The sequence below is a fragment of the Lutra lutra genome, chromosome 4 (assembly GCF_902655055.1).
Source record: "Lutra lutra chromosome 4, mLutLut1.2, whole genome shotgun sequence".
Taxonomy (NCBI): Eukaryota; Metazoa; Chordata; class Mammalia; order Carnivora; family Mustelidae; genus Lutra; species Lutra lutra.
In genome coordinates, this window is record NC_062281.1 from 172969846 (window position 1) to 172989196 (window position 19351).

The 19351-nt window shown below is 46.0% G+C and overlaps 1 non-coding gene across 1 annotated transcript; it reads right to left on the reverse strand.

Moving 5' to 3' along the window:
• Positions 1-12653: 12653 nt before the first annotated feature.
• On the reverse strand, positions 12654-12816 carry LOC125099347 (U1 spliceosomal RNA). Its single transcript, XR_007127125.1, has one exon. It is a non-coding gene; the product is annotated as a U1 spliceosomal RNA (small nuclear RNA).
• Positions 12817-19351: the final 6535 nt, after the last annotated feature.

Sequence of the window (19351 nt, forward strand, 5' to 3'; positions counted from 1 at the left end):
AGAAGGGTTTTGCCTCCTACAAGTACGAAATGCTGATAACGGTATTTGGTTCCAAAAATGGCTATAGGCAATATGCCCTCAAAGACGGGACCCCTAGATTAGTTATGACTCAGTTGGATTTGAAGGAAATGAGGATAAAAATGCCATTGGGAAGCAGGAGACAAAGATTACTTACATTTACGGTCACTTGAAATGTCTTTTGGAGAACTTTGGCAGACCAAATGGCTGCCACTATCGATCGTCATGTAAGAAATGAGGGCCTAGATGGGGCGGCTCTGCTAAAGAAGGAAAGAGGGGCAGGCGCCGTCCGACTCGGTTTCAGCTTCGGTCATGATCTCAGGATCTTGGGATTGAGCCCCACATTGGGTCTGTGCTCAGCTGCAGAGTCTGCTTTGGATTCCCTCTCCCTCTCCCACTGCCCCTTCCTTTCTCTCTCTCTCTCTCTCTCACACACACACACACACGCGGGTGTACTTGCACACACGTGCTCTCAAATAAGAATTTTTTTTAAGTAAAGGAAAGAAAACCAAAGGCTCAAGCCACATATGGGAGAGCCCCAGAATTTTTTTTTTTAAGATTTTATTTATTTGACAAAGATCACAAGTAGTCAGAGAGAGAGGAAAAAGCAGAAACAGGCTCTCTGCTGAGCAGAGAACCCAATGCAGGGCTTGATCCCAGGAGCCTGGGATCATGACCTGAGCCGAAGGTAGAGGCTTTAACCCACTGAGCCACCCAGGCGCGCCCCCAGAAGAATTTCATCTCTTGCAATTGCAAGGCTGATGTACACGAAAATCAGAAGGAGTTTCTGGATTATAGAATTACAAAAGTTAAATTCATAGCCTTATCATGTCTCTTATGTGAAAATCACACAGCATTGTTTGGGAGAGAGTGGGACCCTGAAATGAGAAATGGGGACATTTGAATGGATTTGGATAAACTCCAGTGTTCTGAATCCAGATTCCACTTATCTTCTCACCAGCAGAAACAGCCTTTCTTCCCCTCACTGATATGACTGGTCCTTTCTTACTTGGAGACCCTCGGGTACTTGTCTTAAAAGGGAAAGCCAGTACTTATGTCCCACCCACTACCCTATATTGCCACCAGAGTAGAGTCTGATCCCAGTACGTTTTTGGAAGCAAACACAAAGTGTGATCTGAGAGACGTCTTACAGAAGAATTGTCAGGTTTTGTTCATTTGAATCAGCAGAAGCCTGGATCTTAAAAGTTTAAATTAGACCAGAAAAAAAGAACATTATTTTCATTTGGGTTGAATTTATTAATATGGAAATTCTAGAGATACTGAATTCAATATGTTGGCTTTAGCAGCTAAGAGTGTTTCTTAGCTGGTCGGTTAGATGAAGCCTGGACTGAACAGTGGTCTACACTCAAACTGAAATGCCAAACACTCCTCAGTATGGCATTAGAAGATGAACCCAAAAACATGAAGATAAAAATATTGATGCAGATTTATCATATGTGTGACTTACTCATCTAATTTTGCCCTCCAGAATTGCTCAGATGGTATTTCTTTCCCCAAGGAATTGGAAAGTACACAGATAAGGGGAACACCTTGCCTGGGGAAATGCTGTAGTTTATGTCCTCCATAGGCTGGGAATGAAACTTGGAGATGCTGCTGTTGAAACGGAATCCCTGATATCAGTGGGGATGATGGGATCCTGGAGTAGCAGGGGGAAAAGGGCAGTACTAAGGCAACAGAGCCGGGGTGATGGTCCTATTTGTTTTGTATAACCCAAAGCAAGACTCCAGATCTGGCAAAGAGACCTGTTTTGAGTCACCAAAATGGAGAGTTATGAACTCTCACTAAATTCTCAGACCCAAGGTCCTGAATAAAGGAGTGCTTAGTACCCTGGAGGGAGCACCCAACAATATCACCATAACTACAATTGTAAACCTTTTGATTCTCCCTAAAGGAATCTTAAGGCATTTATCCATGTTCCTGTGCTTAGGGAAATGGAAATATCCAGGCCTTTAGGGAATACTTAGGAAGGAGCCCCATGCTAGCAGTAATCCTAAGAAACCTAAAAGGTCTTTGTGGTCCACTAGTTAGAATAGAGGTTTATGGGGTGTTATGGGTTGAATTGTGTCCTCCAAAATGTACGTGTTGGGAGTCCTAACACCTCAGAACGTGACCTTATTTGGAAATAAGGGCACTGCAGAAGTAATTGCATTAATAGGTCATATTGGGGTAGGATAGGTCCCTAGACTAATATGATTGCCTATATGTAAAAGGATATAAAAGGAAACATTTGGACACAGAGACACAAAAACAGAGAGTGCCATGTGAAGGTGAAGCCAGAGATCAGGACGATGCCACAGAGGCTCAACAAACCACCAGGAACTAGAGGAGAAGTCTAGAACAGATTGTCCCTCACGGCCCCTCAGAAGGAACCAAACCCACCAACACCTTGATTTCAGATTTCTAGCCCAGTCGGTTTGTGGTGTTTAAGCCACCCAGTTTCTGGTACTTGTTATAACATATCTTGCAAACTAATAACATGGGGATCGGGTAATTTAAAAGGAATTTTGGCCCAGATCTATTTCACATATCCATCTTGTGGTTATTTCCCAGTTCCGGTAGGTACAGTTGTAACAGACATACTTGGCAACTGGCAGAATCTCCGCATTGACCTCTAGAGTTAAAGCTATTGTGGTAAGAAGAACAAAAGAAAGCCCCTGGAACTGTCCTTCCCCAGCAGAATCATAATTCAAAAGCAGAAAGTGCATCCCTGAGGGCATGCTGGATATCCCTGCCCCTGTCAAAGACTGAGAAATTCAGGAGCTGCTTGATCTCTATCTTAGCGACATGTAAAGTATTTGTTTGCCCTGTGCGGGACTTGACTCTCAGCTGTTATTTCAGATACAATCTCTTCATGAAGCAGGTCAGCACCTGCCCCAGCACCTCGGACAGTGACCTGGAAGCGGCTTTCTTCTCAAGCACTATGAGCAGGAAACATCACACGCAGATTGCTTTCACCTGCCAAGGTCAATAGTCCATCTCACTGTCCTGCATCTGGGTCATATCACCTCTCCGGCTCTGTTGAAATCTCATCCGTAGGCACTTAAATCATCTCATTTCCCAGAACACCACTCTTCATGTGATAACATCGTGTTTTTGGACCTAATTCAAGTAGCAGGTGTTTAAATGCCTTGGTAAAACACATGTGTTCTAGAGGCTAGGAGATGATCCCTGTAGAGATTAGGGGCCCTTCCACCTCCATGAAGTTTTTAGGAATCCAGAGCAGTAGCCAGGAGCATGGTAGGTTATCTACAGTGAAAGACAAAACTATTGCACTGTTCACTGGCCACCACTGAGAAAAATCCTGAGAATTCAATCTCTTGATATCGGAGGTAACCTACTACATTTGGTTATGCTGTGTTGGACTGCTTACCAAGTAACTCCTACAGCTACTGACTTTGACGGGCCAAGGAAAAGAGAATGGTCACCAGTTGGAATAGGCTGCAATGTAACCCATTTGGGTTTTCTGACCCAGGAGATCTAGTGGTGTTCAAAGTCCCTGGGCAAATGAGTGTACACGTACACATACACTCCCAGCAAACTTCCATAAAAGAACCATAGCACTGGGGGGCGCCAGGGTGGCTCAGTTAAGCAACTGACTTCAGCTCAGGTCATGATCCTGGAGTCCCGGCGTTGAGTCCCACATTGGGCTCCCAGCTCCATGGGGAGTCTTCTCCCTCTGACCTTCTCCCCTCTCATACTTTCTCTCGCTCTCTCAAATAAATAAATAAATAAATAAATAAATAAATAACACTGAGCCTTAAGATTTTGGAGTAAAGTCATGCTAATTTTGACAATGCCTATTTTTTAAGGTTTTTTTTTTTTAAGATTTTATTCATTTGACAGATCACAAGTAGGCAGAGAGCTGGGGGTGGGGAAGCAGGCTCCCTGCTGAGCAGAGAACCCAATGCGGGGCTCGATCCCAGGACCCTGAGATCAGGACCTGAGCCAAAGGCAGAGGCTTAAACCCACGGAGCCACCCAGACACACCCCAAAGGCAGACACTTAATGACTGACCCACCCAGGGTCCCCAACCAATGCCTATGCTTTTGAGAAGCTCATGTTGACTTACTCCTGAGCCCTGCTCCATGCTCTGGGGACACTAACTGCACACTTACTAGCAGATCAGTTCCCTCCCATCCCTGAGAACACCGGGATTTTCCTCACTGGAAAAGACACACATTCAAAATATGGATTGTTTCCATGAATGTCAAACCTAAGGGTGCCTGGGTGGCTCAGTGGGTTAGGCTGCTGCCTTCAGCTCAGGTCATGATCTCAGGGTCCTGGGATCGAGTCCCGCATCAGGCTCTCTGCTCAGCAGGGAGCCTGCTTCCCTCTCTCTCTCTCTCTCTCTCTGCCTGCCTCTCTGTCTACTTGTGATCTCTCTCTGTCAAATAAACAAAATCTTAAAAAAAATTACTTTAAAAAAAAAGAATGTCAAACCTAAAATATTCACAAAGAAACAAATTAAATTTTAATTATTATGAAACTAAAGGCATTTCTCCCCCTTTCCATTACTCTAAGTTTGATTGTAAATTTGACTGTGCATTCACTTTGAGAAGCACAGTGGTTAAAAGGATAGACTGCAGAGTCAGAATGCCTGGATAGACATTTCTAACGCCATCATTTTAAGTAGCTTATGACCTTGGGCATATCATTCAACCTCTCTATCTCATTTTCATCATTTGGGACTGTGAGGATTAAGTGAATACATGTAACAGTGCCTAGCTTGTGGGTTAGTGCTATGTATTAGCTAATACCATTTTCATTTACCATCATCCATGAACTTACAAAACCTATTCATCGTGTAGTGTTCCACACACAGCCTCTGATCGGTGAGCTAAGTTATCTAGGGCCAATGCAGCTAAGACCTGTGGCCCCAGAGAACAGTCAAACGGCTTACTGAATAATACTGGAAAACAACCTCTTGTGAGGTTGAAGTTCCATCCCACAGTATGATTATGCTCTAAAACAGTGACCACTATATGTTCTGCTGCTTGTCCCTGCAACTTTGGTCTTTGCTGGTTGAAAAGTCTCAACACCCAGGGGCGCCTGGGTAGCTCAGGCAGTTGAGCATCTGACTGTTGATTTCGGCTCACATCATGATCAATCTCAGGGTCAGAGGATCGAGTACCCCGCGTTGGGCTCCGCACTGGGCATGGAGCGGGCTTAAGTTTCTCTCTCACTCTCCCTCTGCCCCTTCTCTGCTTGTTCTGTCTCTCTCTCTCTGTCTGTCTCAAAAAAAAAAAAAAAAAAAAGAGCCTCAATACCCAGAGGAGAAATACTTCCACCAGCACACACAACGACGAGTCCTTTGGACCAACATTTTCTCTGGTATTATAAGATGTGTTGTTGTTGCTAGCTTGATCATGTAATCCTTAAGTTGTTGAGGTAGAATTCCGACTCAACTAGGATGAACATCACCCAGAAGTGGATACATGACTAATGAGACTTTGGATATCTCCTTTTAGGGAGCATGTTTAGATCCCTAAAAAGCCAAACTAGCATAGATACGGCAAACTGGCCATCAGCATCTGTCCCAATCTCTTCCTCATATTGCCAAGGCTGAAAAGTTAAACACTCTATTTCCCAGAAACCCTTGCGGTTAACATTCTGCACGCAAATTAGGGTCTACAAATTGCATCCGTTTATGTAAGAGTTGGGAGGAGAAAGTAAAGTCAAGGTCACCTCCCAGCTATATGGTTATTGCTTTGTGTTCCTGGCAACCTTGGGTTACTCTTCAGCAGCACTCTGGGGTGCAGTCATTACTCCATGAGGTTGAAAAGCAGCAGTGATGGGGAGGGGGGAAGGCAGGGAGGCGGGGAAGGCAGGGGGGGGGGAAGGCGGAGTAGGGGGGCGGGGAGCAGGGCTTCTGAGCCTGAGATTGCAGCCACAAGGGTGTGTGTGTGTGTGTGTATGTGTTTTAACCATCCCTTCACCATTTTTTTTAAAGATTTTATTTATTTATTTATTTATTTGACAGACAGAGATCACAAGTAAGCAGAGAGGCAGGCAGAGAGAGAGGAGGAAGCAGGCTCCCTTGCTGAGCAGAGAGCCTGATGTGGGGCTCCATCCCAGGACCCCGGGATCATGACCTGAGCCGAAGGCAGAGGCTTTAACCCACTGAGCCACCCAGGCGCCCCTCCCTTCACCATTTTAAACTGTACAACTCAGCAAAAAGTAAACTGTCCAACTCAGTAGATTTTAAATATATTCATAAAATTGTGCAACCATCACTACTATCTAATTCCAAAACATTTCCATCACCCTCATAGGAATCTGTAGTAGTCAGTTCCAATTCCCCTATCTCCCCAGCCCAGCTCTGGCAACCATTAATTTACTTTCTGTCTCTATGACCTTGTCTGCTCTGGACATTCTGGACATTCTGGACATTATGAATGGAATCATACAATAGATTACCTTTCGTGTCTGGCCTCTTTCCCTTGACACGAGGTTTACAAGGCCCATCCATGTTGTAGCATGTGTCCAAACATCATTCTTTTTTATGGCTGCATAATACTCCATTGTATTTTGTACAGATATACCATATTTTGTTCACCCATTCATCAATTGATGGACATGTAAATTCTTTCTACTTTTTGGCTATTGTGATCAATGCTGCTATGAATATTGGTGTATGAAAATCTGTTCAAGTCCCGTTTTCAATTCTTTTGGGTCTATATCCAGATGCGGAATTGCTGGATCATATGGAAATTCTATGTTTAATTTTTTTTAAAGATTTTATTTACTTATTTGACAGAGAGAGACACAGCGAAAGAGGGAACACAAGCAGGGAGAGTAGGAGAGGGAGAAGCAGGCTTCCCGCTGAGCAGGGAGCCCAGTGTGGGGCTGGATCCCAGGACCCTGGGACCATGACCTGAGCCAAAGGCAGACGCTTAACAACTGAGCAACCCAGGTGCCCCTCTATGTTTAATTTTTTGAGGAACCACCATCCCGTTTCCACAGAGGCTATATCATTTTATCCACCAGCAGTACACAAGGGTTCCAGTTTCTCCACATCCCTGCCAATCCTTGATACTATCTGTCTTTTGGTTGTAGCCATCCCAGTGGCCCTGAAGTGGTATGTGGTTACAATTTGTACTTCTCTAATGACTAATAATGTTGAGCATCTTTTCCCTCCTTGGCTGTTTGTAGGTTTTATTTGAAGAAATACCTATTCAGATCCCTTGTTTATTTTTAAATTGGGTCATTTGTCTTTTGTATCGTTGAGTCAAAAGAACTTTTTATATATTCTGGTTAAAATTCCCTTAACTGACATACGACTCACAAATTCTTTCTTCCATTCCGTGGGCTGTCTTTTCCCTTGGTACGTTCTTCAGTGCAAGGATTCTAGGGGTGGCCTCCTGACTCATCACTTTCCTGATTGTGCCAGAGTCAGCAGCTGCTCTGGGGTCTTGTTCTAAGAGTCATTCCGGGAGGTTCCTCCCAGAACCCGCTCCTCCAGCCCTTCCAACTATTTCTTTTAACATAGGATTTCCTGTATTAAGTCCTTTTCTGCTTGAACTAATTAGGGCAGTTTATGTGTCCTGTGACTGAGCCCTGACTGATAAAGAGCACACCTTGAAACCTTCCAGCAAGGATAGGACGTGGCATTTTACTAGAGCTGATGGGAAACCACGCTATAACAATAATACAATCGTGGAAAGTCAGATTTGGAAGCGTCTTTGAAAATCCACTGGTCCAACACTTTCATTTGTCAAATGGAGAAGGAAATTGAGACGCAATGAGGAAGACACACAAGCCATGAGGCTGAGTGCCCGCAGTTCCCACAGCTTCTGCCACGGCCAGTGGGCCTGAGCAGATCTTGCTCCACGACATCTGTGATCTAGGTCACATAAATCCAGCCCTGCCAACCTTCCTGCAGCTGATTGGACACAGGATTTGGGCCCAAGCCAAATGTTGCCGTGAACAACCTAGATGTGACAGGAACCAACCACGGGTGTGAGACTGCCCGGTATGGGGGACACGAGTACTAAAGGTCACCCAGAGAACACCACCATGTCATTGTCCCTGTTCTCCAGGGACCTTGTGGCTTCCCTGCCAACCTCACTTCCTCCCTGTCCTTTCCCTCGCCCCGATTACTGAAAGTCAGCTGAGCCTGGCTCTTCCTTGCTCACTTCTTCCTTGGCCACTGGTTTTCTGGGGATCACAGCTAGATTTAAAAAAAAAAAAAAAAAAAAAAAAAAAAGCAGGCCATAGATGCAGATCTGGAATTCCAGATCTTGTGCTCTTTCAACTTAGACAAGACCGTGTAACACGCGAGTGGGGGCTTCCTGAGTGCAGGGAGAGTGGAAGAGGCTGCTGGCTCATGGGGGGGGGGGGTTGAATTCTGAAGCCTGAGTTGTCGTCAGAGGGATCCAGCAAGGGCAGGATAACGGCCCCTCATCTTAGCCCTCACTGGAGATGCTGCTTCCCTTTTCTTCTGTGGGTCTGCCTTTGCAAGTGGCTTGGGAAAGAGTTCTAGGTCACCTACCGCTTGGCCATTTCTGAGGCACCTGCCTTTGAGGAAGTTCATTCATTGTTCACTGTATGCGGACAGGGGCCCTGCTCAGACTCTCTGCTTGGGCATTGAAACTGACACCCAGAGGCAGACCCAGGCCACAGGGTTGGGAAATCACCGAGGTCAAAATGGCACTGGAAACCAAAGATGTGAATGTGGGGAGGACTGGTCTTTCCCTTCTCATAAACCTTTCACTGATGAGAGCAGTGAAAGGAGCAACCAGAGAAGGGGGAAGGGGAGCCAGGAGGGAACAAAACCCCGGAAGCCGAGTTGGGGGAGAAGTCCGGGAAGGAAAGCATGGTGAGCTGATGTGTGGAACGGGTCAAGCTGCCTGAGAACTGGGTTTGTCAGATGGGCAGTAATGGCTAACTTCAGACAGAGCAATTTCAGGAGACAGCAGCAGTAGAGAACGAATTTCATTTAGCTGAGGTGTGAATGGACAGGAAGGAGGTAGAGATGGTAGACAATTCTCTCCTAAGAAGGGGAGATATTTTAGGAGAGACTCATGCATGTTTGGAGTCTCAGGAGGAAACAGGGAGAGAAAGGAAGCGATTTCATGGCTCTCTGCCACTAGAAGCCAGAGAGACAAAATCAGGCGCAGGCAGAGGGGTTGGCTGTGGACACAGAAGGGGCCCCTCCCCTCTCAGCTTGGAGGGACATGAAGACAACCATGAGATTTAGCGTCCTTCCCAAAGGGGCTAATCTTCACTCTGAGAAGATATACAATGCCTACGACAGAACAGATGGCTGATAAATAAATACCAGGACTTCCTCCCCCTGCTCTGGCTGTGCTGCCTCAGTCCTCTGAGGCCACACGTGACGTCATTCGGGGCTGTTCCAAGGCTAAAGAACACAGCCAGAGCTGGAGAAATTCAAGGCAATCCCAAACTTTTCTGGAATTTCAGAGGGTAGAAGGTGCTTTCTCCCGAGGCTCCTAAGCTGGGGAGACGTTAAGTAAGTGTGGATCTTCCACTATTGGGGACACACTTCCTGACACTGAAACCACACAGAGAAAGGCAGAACTGAGAAGTGGAAGGCAAGAGAGACAGGGACACCATGGAAAGACACCAGACAACATCGTTTTAGGGCCTGGATCAAACCATGCCTAAAGCCCCTGAACTTTCCCATACCATAATCCAACAAATACTTCCCCTCTCTCAAAAGCCCATTTCTGTTAGGCTTCTGTCACCTGTACCTGAAGGAAGAGGGATGATGAACCCTGACTCACAGAACTGGTAGGATTGAGGTGGGGTACAGACAGTGAGATTTTCCTCATCCCAGTCCTGTAGATCAGCATGCCCTACAATGCCACTGCACTTGAAACTCAGACCCGTATCTAACACAGGTGGGAGCTTAGGGACTTGGTAGAAATCTGTCACGAGGTTGTGTGTGTCAGCTGTTTTCTCAAGCCTTTCATTTGGAGTCAAAGACACAAATTTTGCAGCCAGAATAATGAATAATAAAAGCTAATATTTCTGAGGTGCCTGGGTGGCTCACTGGGTTAAAGCCTCTGCCTTCGGCTCAGGTCATAATCCTAGGGTCCTGGGATCGGTCCTGGGATTGAGCCCCGCATCGGGCTCTCTGCTCAGCAGGGAGCATGCTTCCCTCTCTCTCTCTCTCTGCCTACTTGTGATCTCTGTCAAATAAATAAAATCTTAAAAAAAAATAAAAACTAATATTTCTGAGGCACCCCACCTATGCCAGGCTCTAAGAGCTTTACACAAAAGAATTCACCAAATCTTCCCAGTAACACGAAGAAGTGGGTACCACTGTTACTCTCCCATTTTATGTTTGAGAATCTGAGACACACAACAATTTGCCCAAGGTCACGAAGCTAGACAGGGGAGAGCTACCATTTGAATCCAGGCAGCCTGGCCCCTGCTGGTGCGTGCCCACGGCTTTGCAAAGACAGACTGCCTGTGGCCAGCACCGGCTGATGGTCACATGCTTTGCAGGATTGAAAAAGCCTGTCTCTTCAGGTCAAAGCTAACGTGAGTGGGAACAAAGGCAGGAAGGCAGGAAACATAACCCCGCCCAAGCCCTTCCTGCCTGTCCCCCATAACAGGACAGTTCCCCGAGGTAAAGAGCCTGCCCCTGGAATGGAGGTAAAGAGCCTTCCCCTGGAATGCAGCCTCGTGGTCAGAGCTGACCCCAAGGCAGAAGTGAAGAGGGAGGCCCTGGGCTGAGGACTGGGAGGTCCCGTTGCTGACAGACGGCCCCCCATCCCTCCCCCATCCCCCCACCCTCTGACCCCCTCCACCCCCATCAAGATTCAGACACCATAGTTCAGGGTTCTTCTGACTTGGTTCTTAGTAGAGTTATCCAAACATGAACACTTAGAAACCTCCCGCATCTTCTAAGGGAGGGGTTTTCCCCCAAGAAACCCAAATCCTGGCACAAGGAAGCCTGCAGTGATTACCCCAGTGCAATGTCTTGGTTCCCAACAACACTAACAGGATGTCTTCAAAATCTTTCTAAGAGGTGGCCACAAAGTTATAAGAATAGGGGAGACCTGGGGAGCCTGGGTGGCTCAGTCATTAAGCACCTGCATCTGGCTCAGGTCATGTTCCCAGGGTGCTGGGATGGAGCCCCACATCCGGCTCTCTGCTCAGTGGGAGCCTGCTTCTCCCTCACCCACTCCCCTGGCTTGTATTCCTTCTCTCTCTTTGTGTCTCTGTCAAATAAATAAAATCTTCCAAAAAAAAAAAAAATAGGGGATACCACCTCCTAACAGGGCACAGCCGACAGACTGGCTTCACTCTACCAAGGCAGGGAATCCTTGCTGTTCTCCCCAAGATGCAACACACACCACTGACCATTGGGTGCTATTTTGTCTCCCCTCCTTTTCTAGGTAGGAGTGTTTATTTAGAATTACCTTGTGTTTCCTCCACCAGTGCACCAAGGTATCACGTATGCGGCTGATTCACATTATTGTTTATCTATAACAATATCTAATAAACATCTAAACAAAACAAGTGTTTCCCAAACTTCTCAGTCTCAAGATCCCCTTACACTCTGAAAAATTGAAGACCTGAAAAAGCTTTTGATTATATGGGTTACATTACTGATGTTTGCCATATTTGAATTAAAGTTAAGAGTTTTAGGGACCCCTGGGTGGCTTAGTGGGTTAAGGGCCTGCCTTTGGCTCAGGTCATGAACCCAGGGTCTTGGGATCGAGCCCCACATAGGGCTTTCTGCTCAGCAGGGAGCCTGCTCCCCCCACCCCTCTTCGCCTGCCTCTCTGCCTGCTTGTGCTCTCTTTCTGTCTCAGGTGAAATCTTTAAAAATAATAATAATAAAAAATTAAAATTAAAAATAAAATTAAGAGTTTTATTTCTTTTTTAAGATTTTATTTATTTATTTGACAGAGAGATCACAAGCAGGCAGAGAGGCAGGCAGAGAGAGGGGGGAAGCAGGCTCCCCGCAGAGCAGAGAACCTGACGAGGGCTCGATCCCAGGACCCTGAGATCATGACCTGAGCTGAAAGCGGAGCTTAACCCACTGAGCCACCCAGGTGCCCCAAAATTAAGAGTTTTAAAAATACATTTCTTTATTTAAAAATAAAAATAATGAAGGGGCGCCTGGGTGGCTCAGTGGGTTAAGCCGCTGCCTTTGGCTCAGGTCATGATCTCAGGGTCCTGGGATCGAGTCCCGCATCAGGCTCTTTGCTCAGCAGGGAGCCTGCTTCCCTCTCTCTCTCTCTCTGCCTTCCTCTCCATCTACTTGTGATCTCTCTCTGTCAAATAAATAAATAAAATCTTTAAAAAAAATAAATAAAAATAAAAATAATGAAACCACTAATGTAACATAAACAACACCCTTTTCAGTGAAAAATAACTACATTTTCCAAATCAAAAAATTAGTGGAAAAAATGACATTGTTTGAGAGTTTTGCAAATCCCTTTAAATGTCTGGTTTCATAAAAGGCAGCTAGACTCCCGTATCTGCTTCTTTATTCAATCTGTTGAGATATGTTGTTTTAGTTGAAGTATCTGAACAAAATTCAGCCTCATACAGATATAAAAATGGAAAAAGGAGGATTATTTTTAAAAGCCTATTTAGATAACTGTGGATATTCCTCTTTTTTTCTTTTTTTTAAGAGAAGAAAGCGAACACAGTCCCCACTACCATAAATCATGTAACCAAGTCTCCCACATTTGAGGAAATCTAAAAGGTCAGCAACACCCAGAGGGCAATGGGTGGGTCTAGAACTGGGAAAAGCACCTGCGTGATCATGGTTTTCCCCTGCCGGGTAAGTCTGTGGATATTTCTTTTTGATATTCTATCAAAACTTAACACATGATAGTTCTGTAAAATTTAGTTTCAGCGTGGAACCTGAAACCAGTCAATTTTTCATTAAATTAAAATACATTGGTCCATCTTCCACTTTGAATGCATCTTTTTTTTTTTTAAGATTTTATTTATTTATTTGACAGACAGAGATCACAAGTAGGCAGAGAGGCAGGTGCAGGGGGTGGGGGAAGCAGGCTCCCCACTGAGCAGGGAGCCCAATACGGGCCCCGATCCCAGGACCCGGAGATCATGACCTGAGCCGAAGGCAGAGGCTTTAACCCACAGAGCCACCCAGGCACCTGTGAATGCATCTTTTATCTAGGAATGATTTGTAACACTTGGAACATAGGGTTCAGTGAGCTCTTCTCCACAGATCTTCCAAATGTCCACATGTTATTATACAATATTTTAAAAAGTCGTATTTGGGGGCGCCTGGGTGGCTCAGTAGGTTAAGCCGCTGCCTTCGGCTCAGGTCATGATCCCAGGTCCTGGGTTCGAGCCCCACATCGGGCTTTCTGCTCAGCAGGGAGCCTGCTTCCTCCTCTCTCTCTGCCTGCCTCTCTGCTTACTTGTGATTTCTTTCTGTCAAATAAATAAATTAAAAAAAAAAGTCGTATTTGTTAATGTCACCATTGATCTTATCAGAAAGTTTTTAAGTGTTTGGAAGCTATTAAGCTCACGGGGTGGATATAAATATTCCAAAAGGCTGATTTTCACTCAAAAACTGAAATTTTATTATGAGCAGCAAATATTGTCAATTTTCCCCTTGAATCGATCAGCTCACTTCTTTTAGAGAAAATGTCCACCAAAAAAAAAAAAAATTAGATAGAACTATAGATATAGATTTGCATAATCAAGGTGTGTCTTTCCATCCTTCTTTCGGGTAGAAATGGTGTTGAACTTGCAGCGATCAGCTAGTTCAGCTTGCTGTTCAAATATTACAAGTGCTTTTCCTGGGAAAACCATGGTCCTTAGGCATCTAGCAGAATTCTTCCCACTCTGTCAAAATGTTTTGTTTTTTTTTTTTAAGATTGATTTTATTTATTTATTTATTTATTTTTAAAGATTTTATTTATTTATTTGGGAGAGAGAGAGAGAGCATAAGTGGAGAAAGGTCAGCGGGAGAAGCAGTAGGATTCGATTCCAGGACTCCAGGATCATGACCTGAGCTGAAGGCAGTCGCTTAACCAACTGGGCCACCCAAGTGTCCCTTATCAAGTCATCCTTCGGCAAAACTGCTTTATTTGTTTCCTTTGTTGTGCAGACAGGGGAGGGAGGACTACAATGACCACAAGTGTACCTGCAGCCATGCCTCACTTTACCTAAAGGGGCCAGCTGTTCTACCCGCCATGACTTTCTCACCACCAATAAAGGCAAAAATAACATCTTAGTATTATTATGAAAATAATTTTGACTTCACAGAACCTCTAAAAAGCTCTTGGGGATGCTCAGGGGTTTGAAGACAACACCTTAAGAAGCACTGATTTTTTTTTTTTTTTTTTTTTTAGTAGGCTCCACATCCAGTGTGGAGCCCAATGTCAGACTTGAACTCACAACCCTGAGATCAAGACCCGAGTTGAGATCAAGAGTCAGGTGCTTAACCAACCAAGCCACCCAGGTGCCCCACTCTTTCTTCTTTATATCACCTTGGTGCCCTTGTCAAAAAAAAAAAATTTTTTTTTTGACCACGTGTGTATTTTTATTTCTGGTTTATTTATTTCTTTATATTTGTTTTTACTCTCAAATCTCAAATATTGACTTATATGTCTATCCTTATGCCCAGTATCACGTTGTCTTGATTACTGTAGCTTTGTAGTATATTTTGAAATTGGAAAGTATGAACCTTCCAACTTACTTCTTTTTCAAGATTGTTTTGGCTATTTTAGATCTTTTGCATTTCCATATGAATTTTAGGATCCTCTTGTCAATTTCTGCAAAACAAGGGCAGGAGGAGCTTGGATTTTGATAGGGATTGCAACGAATCTGTAGATCACTGGGGGGAATGGCCATACTAACAATATTAAGTCTTACAATCCATGACACCAGAATGGCTCATCATTTATTTATGTCTTTTCAATTTTCTTTATGTTACTGATTTTAAGCGGAAGAGTGACATAATCTGGTTTATACTTTAGGAAGATTACTCAGGAGTGTGTGGAAAAACAACTGGGGGCCACAGGAGATGCTACATGAACAAGGGCAGTAGTAGCAAGGGACAAAGAGGACTTGTTACAGAATCATTTATGAGGTAACTCAGCAAGACCTGATGATTGACTCTGTGTAGAAAAAGGAAAGTGTAAAGAATGACCCCCAGGTTTTTGTCTTGGGTACACAGCAATACTAAGAAAATATTCAAGGAGCCGTCTGGGAGAAAAGAGGAAATATCAGCTGGGACATGTTGAGCTTGAGATGACTGGGACACCCAGCAGAAAGGGCAGGCGACTGGATATTTGAGTCTAATGCTCAGGGGACCGTAGTCTGATTGCAGTGATTTGAGAATTGTCATATAAAAGGAGAGCCAAGAGATGACATGAACCAACCAACGGGAACAATATAGGAAGCAGAAAGGATACAAAAGATTACCAATATTTAAAGGTAGAGCACAGGGAGCTTGGGTGGCTCCGGCGGTTAAGCGACCCACTCTTGATTTCAGCTCAGGTCATGATCTCAGGGGTCTGAGATCAAGACCAGCATCGGGCTCTGCGCCTCGGCCGCAAGTCTACTAAGGGATTCTCTTCCTCGTCCTCTGCTCTCGCCCTGAGCGCGCTCTCTCTCTCTCTCATTCTCAAATAAATAAATAAATAAATAATAAAAAAAGAAATAGGGGCACCTGGGTGGCTCAGTGGGGTAAGCCCCTGCCTTCGGCTCAGGTCATGATCTCAGGGTCCTGGGATCGAGCCCTGCATCCGGCTCCCTGCTCAGCAGGGAGCCTGCTTCCCCCTCTCTCTCTGCCTGCCTCTCTGACTACTTGTGATCTCTCTCTCTGTCAAATAAATAAATGAAATCTTCAAAAAAAAAAAAAATGGATGGATCTAGAGAGTATAGTGCTAAGTGAAACCAGCCAGTCTGAGAAAGACCCATAGTGGGTGGTATCACTCATATGTGGAATTCAAGAAACAAAACAAAGGAACAAAGGGAAAAAAAAGAGACAAACCAAAACACAGACTCTTTTTTTTTTTCAAAGATTTTATTTATTTATTTGTCAGAGAGCACAAGCAGTGGGAGCGGCAGGCCAGGAGAGAAGCAGGCTCCCCGCTGAGCAAGGAGCCCCTGGGATCATGACCTGAGACCAAGGCAGCCGCTTAACTGCTTAACGGACTGAGCCACCCAGATGTTCCCAAAACACGGTCTCTTAGAGGCAGAGAACAAACCAGTGGTGTCCAGAGGGGAGGTGGGTGGGGGCACAGGGGAAATAGGGGATGGAGATTAAGAGGACACTTACCGGGGCAGCTGGGTGGATCAGTAGGTTAAGCCTCTGCCTTCGGCTCAGGTCATGGTCTCAGGGTCCTGGGATGGAGCCCCGCATCACATCGGGCTCTCTGCTCAGCAGGGAGCCTGCTTCCCTTCCTCTCTCTCTCTGCCTGCCTCTCTGCCTACTTGTGATCTCTGTCTGTCAAATAACTAAATAAAATCTTTAAAAAAAAAAAAAAAGAGGACACTTACCTTGACAAACACTGAATAACGTACAGAGATGCTGAATCACTATATTCTATATCTGAAACTAAAAGAACACAGTGTGTTAACTATACCGGAATTAAAATAAAATAAAGTAAAAAAAAGAAAAAAAAAGTGCCCAAAGAAGACTGAGAAAGAACAAACCAGTGTCCTGCGTGCAGGGGGAGCGGCTAACAACGACCAGCCCCATGCTGAACCGCTTCCCTTGGATTCACTGAGTTAGAAGGTGCTGGGGGGCTGGACGGGCTCTTCCAGAGCCACAGTGCAGTGGGGGAGAGGGAGGGGTGGTTGAGAAGATGGAGGCAGCACAGGATAATTCATTCCAGAAGTTTGGAGGGGAAGGGAAAGGACATGAAAAAGAAGTACCCAGAAATGTAAAGGGAGTCTAGGGGAGGGGATGTGGTCTTAGGATAGAAGAGACTCCTCTCGGGTGTGTTTCCGGGCTGGTGGGGGGCATTAGCTAAAAGGGGGAGAAGTAGAGAGGGGGTGAGGTCCACATGGAGCCCCAAGGCCTGCCTGGGAGGAGGAGTGGCTTTGAAATAGTGTTTTTCAAATGTGAATGGGCACACCCATCACACTTCTCAAATCTCCCCTCTCCTCCCCAGGTTCAAGTCCCGGCGTCACCCCAGCCACCTTCAGAGGCTCAGCCTTGTGGGGCGGGCTCACCAGACAAACGGACAGGAGGGGCTGACTGAACAGAAGGAAAGAGAATGAGCCGGTGGCCTCTGTGAAGTCAGGGGTTGAAGCACTGGGAGGCAGAAGACCAGCAAGCTGCAGGAGGGGCCCTGGCGGGACCCTTGAGGCTGGGGTTCCAGAGGGGCCCATTCAAGGCGTGGCCCCAGAGAACACAATGGGGTCCCGATGAAGGTCACTGAGGAGGTCAAGGAAGGGGGTCGGCGGGTCATTTACAGTAGGATGATCAGAGCAGTAGGACAGATCACCTGACAGAAATTCTGAAACCCAAGTCCCTGCTGGATGGTCGGGGGTGACCGGGAAGGCAAGAGGCCAGGGTGATGAGAAGGGCTGGGAGAGCAGAGCCAGGGGCCAGGAGTCTCAGGGGGGAGAAAATGACCTATGCGTACAGGAGAAAACCCTCCTAAGTGTGAGTGTGTCTTGTCTGTGACGGCAGGGAGGACTGTGGGTCATTCAGATTTCTTCTTTACACTTTCCTGTGATTTCCTCCAAGTTTCCTGCAATGATCTTTTTTTTTTTTGTAGAAATGTAAAATATAGGGGGAAAAAAATACAAATAACAAACGCCCCCATTCACAGCATCTAGAATCCGTCATTGTAAACATCCCCCAGTCCCCTGTGAGTCCCTCCTCCCCCCAGACAAGCAGGATCAGTAGGTTTTTGTGTTTCGCACACGTGTACAGACACCTATGGTAGAATTGCACACGTGTATACGCACACGTCAAACAGATGGTAGGTTTGTGCCTGAGTGTTTCATTTACATGGGGAAGTGTTCCAGTAATGGCTGGTGTGTGTGGCGGGGAGTAAGGGTTGGGAAGGAGCAGACGGGGCTGAAGCCCTCTCCAGTGGAGTGGCTCAGCAGGGAGGTGGGGGCCCTGGAAGCCCCAGCCTTCAGTGCTGGGCCACACCTGGCTGTTAACTGTTCCAGAAAGAGGGGGAGTTACTACTTTTATTTCTCTGGCCAGGTTTCTACGTGCTCTCATGTCTCGTAAGTCATTTGCACCTCAGAGATCTGGGAGGCAGGGAGGCAATCATTATCCCCGTTTGACAGGTGGGAAGACTGAGGCCTGAGAATGGCAGAGAGCTGCACTGATGTCACAGTGAGTTGGTAGAGGACAAGGGACCAGAGCTTGGCCTAGGTTTCTTCTCTGAAGCCCAGGCCAGTGCACGGAAGGGTGGGGTAGAAGCAAGGAACACTGGGTGGCTTGGACTTTGGCCACTTGGCAATAAGGAAGGAAAATGGAAATAACTTCAGGCAACTAAGGCTGGGGCATGGGAAACTGGGAAGAAACAGGTGGTCAATTCACCCTTCTCAGAGGTCTCGGTGAGCAGACCCACCCCTGGAGGTTGGGGCTCCTTCTCCTCCCCCACGGTCCCCTCCCCAACTCAGGAGTCTTCACAAGTACACAAGACTCAGCCCTACCACTGACACACACTATGTGATCTTTTTTTTTTTTATCTCACTTCTTTTTTTTTTTTTTAAGATTTTATTTATTTATTTGACAGAGAGAGATCACAAGTAGACAGAGAGGCAGGCAGAGAGAGAGAGAGAGAGAGGGAAGTAGGCTCCCTGCCGAGCAGAGAGCCCGATGCGGGACTCGATCCCAGGACCCTGAGATCATGATCTGAGCCGAAGGCAGCGGCTTAACCCACTGAGCCACCCAGGCGCCCGATCTTTTTTTTTTTTTTTTAAGATTTTATTTATTTATTTATCGGAGAGAGAGAGCACAAGCAGGAAAAGAGGCTGGCAAACGGAGAAGCAGGCTCCCCGCTGAGCAAGGAGCCTGATGTGGGGCTCTATCCCAGGACTTTGGGATCATGACCTGAGCTGAAGGCAGACGCTTAACTGCTTAACCAACTGAGCCACCCAGGTGTCCCTGCTGTGCATCTCTGAAAAGCCTTTTACCTGTCTGGGCCTCGATTTTCTCATCTTTAAAACAGGGTAATAACCTTGAGCTCAGTATTGTTCCAAGGATGGAAAGAGAGAACCCTCCTCTATGCATCTGAAAGCAGAGACCTTGAAGAGGCCTGAGTCCCCAGCCTAACTCCCAGAAGGCCCAGATGGTCTCAGTGTCCAGGGAACTGCCTGACACGATTGGACAGTCCACACTTGCTCAGGCACAGGAGATCAGGCA